The sequence below is a fragment of the Pteropus vampyrus genome, unplaced genomic scaffold (genome assembly GCF_000151845.1).
Source record: "Pteropus vampyrus isolate Shadow unplaced genomic scaffold, Pvam_2.0 Scaffold3, whole genome shotgun sequence".
Classification (NCBI taxonomy): domain Eukaryota; kingdom Metazoa; phylum Chordata; class Mammalia; order Chiroptera; family Pteropodidae; genus Pteropus; species Pteropus vampyrus.
The window spans coordinates 18432227-18434858 of NW_011888784.1; the positions used below are offsets into that span (position 1 = coordinate 18432227).

At 36.5% G+C, this 2632-nt stretch overlaps 1 pseudogene; it reads right to left on the reverse strand.

Moving 5' to 3' along the window:
- Positions 1-1987: 1987 nt before the first annotated feature.
- Positions 1988-2106, reverse strand: LOC111741654 (annotated as a pseudogene).
- Positions 2107-2632: the final 526 nt, after the last annotated feature.

The window sequence follows — 2632 nt, forward strand, 5'->3', positions numbered from 1 at the left end:
CTGGAAGTAGTGCTATGGCATTTTTTAGCTATATACTATTAGAAACTAACATCACTCGATCTCCTGTGTGTCTCTTTCCAAAATCCCCACCAGAGCTATATTGCTTTGTGACTTAAGGTGAGAAAGACTATTCCTTTAAGCAATTCATGTGGCTGTTTTAATTATTCAATAAGGTATTTGTTTAAGGCAAAATGGAATCAATACAGGATGGGAAAAACTGATTTTAGTTTACTATCTACCCAGGGCTATAATATTGGGTTTTACATGTATTATTTTAATGAATTGATGTTTGAAACTATAATTGCCTGATACTGATATCCATGAATCTGGAGGAAGATTCAGGTTCTTACTGGGTCAGGAAACAAATTGTGGGGTTGCAACAGCTGTAAAGAGACAAATTAGAAGAGATAAGTGTGAGAATTAAGGTTTATTTCAAATGAAATAACCATTTACCAGAAAGAAGTCATTAGTCTATAAGCCAATTGTGAAAACAAACAGATGCTAAAGACACAAGGCAAAGAGTCGAGAACAAGAACCTGTTTTTAGAAAGGTACAGAAGTGAGTGAAGCTTACAATAAAAGAAAATTTGGAATCTATTTTCTGTTGCAAGTATTTTTTTTTATAACTCTTTACATTTACCAATTGTTGGCACCCCAGTGCTAAATGCACACTGGATTAGCTTCTGCTTTTGTGAATCAGATAGGCCATCAGAATGAGTCCTTTATTGGAGATTTTCTACTAAATCTCCTTATCTGATTAATCTCTTTTGTGCCAAGGGACCAGGGCATTAAAGGACAGAGTCTACTGGCCCTTTGCCAGGCATTCAGCTAGATGATTATAGTTCACTTGAAGCAATATTGACTATACAGTTACATGATTCCAGGCCTTGTGACAGGCACTAGAATACAAAGTTAAGACGTATTCTTCAGTAATATATGTGTCATACAGGTGAGAATTTTTAAGAAATACAGTCAAGACAATGTGTAAATTGCACAGAGCATTTCAAAGGCATGAATTATTATAAAAGCTAAAAGAACAGGACTAGATCATGGAAGTTCAGGGAAGGTCTTTCTAGAAGAGATGATACCTAAATTGAGTCTTAAAGAATGAATATTATGTAGCCTAGGGAACAATTAAGAGAAGTTAGTAGGCAGCTGGAAGAAAATCACAAAAGCATGAAGTACAAACTCTGTCATTTGGTAAAATATCATAAAGAATTCAGTATTGCTAGTGAAGAAAAATAAAGACTGGAAATTATGGCAGGTGAAGCTGAGAGGTGGGTAACAATCAAACCATGAAGGACCTTAAATGTCAAGTTACAGGCTTAGGGCTTTAACTTGAAGGTCATATTTACATTTAAACTTCAACAATTAGGAGGCAGGGGGAAAAATAACATGATGATAAAAGCAAAACAACTATGTAGTTGGAAGTTCATTGTCATAATCCAAACAAAATATAATAGAACTCAAACTAAGATAATGGCAAATTAATGAGATGAACATATTCACATAGCTTTCACTATTCTGGCTCACGTAGAAGTACCATGACCTGAGATAGGAATTACCAACAGACGAGTAGTTTAAGTGAGATTTTGCATTCATCTAAGGATATACTGACTTGGAGTTGCCTATAGAGCATTCGAAGGATATATTCATTTAGGCAGTTAGATATCAGATTTAATGGTGACAAGATCAGGATCGGGTGGGCCAACTCACCAATATGTCATATCCATGAACTCAGAATAAATTAGGAAATTTGGTCAAGAGCCAGGGTGTAGACAGAAACATACACTATTATGGGAGGGCATACATGAAACTAAGAAGATAGAAAGGAATAAAGTAAAAAAAAAAAAAAAAGTATAAACTTGGGACTGTTTATTTTTATTTATTTATTTATTTTTTAGGTGAGACAACCCTTGATTGGCCTCACAGATTGCAACGACTTTGTCAGTTTACAATCCCTTATTTTTTATTTTATTTATTTTTTACACCTACAGCACCTGGTATTCTTAGGTGGTCTCCCACCCAAGTACTAACGAGGCCTGACCCTACTTAGCTTCCAAGATTAGACAGGATCAGGTTTGTTCAGGGTGGCATGGCCATAGGAGACTGTTTTAAAACACAGTGTTTTAATGAAAAATTTGTGGTATAGTAAGGCCAATAGATCAGATGATGATTGCTACTGAAAAGATATTTTCTTACAATTCCCACATAGAAGGGGATGCTCCTTGCATGAGAGTCAGATGGATCTATAACAAGATAGAGAGAAAAGGGGATATATTAGCAAGAGATTTTTTTTGTGGCTTCCATGAGAAGAAATAAGCAAGGCAGGATAAGCAGTTTCAAGATTGGCTAGTTTGAATAATTTCTGTGGGCTCTGGGCATAGCGGCTGTCCCTTGTTGTCTGGACCCTGGCCCTGAGGTGACTAAAGCAGGTTGACAGTGATCTAGAGTGTGAGAATCTGATAAGGGAGATGGTTGAGAGTGGTTTGTATGTGAAAAGCATGTTCCCGAGAAGACTCCTCTCAAAGAGGTGGGGCAGTAAAGAAGGAGACAGGAAGAAAAGGCAAGGTAACTCAGGTATATTATCAGGTTTGTATGGAGCAAGGAGCATTTGGCATGTGACTATTTGG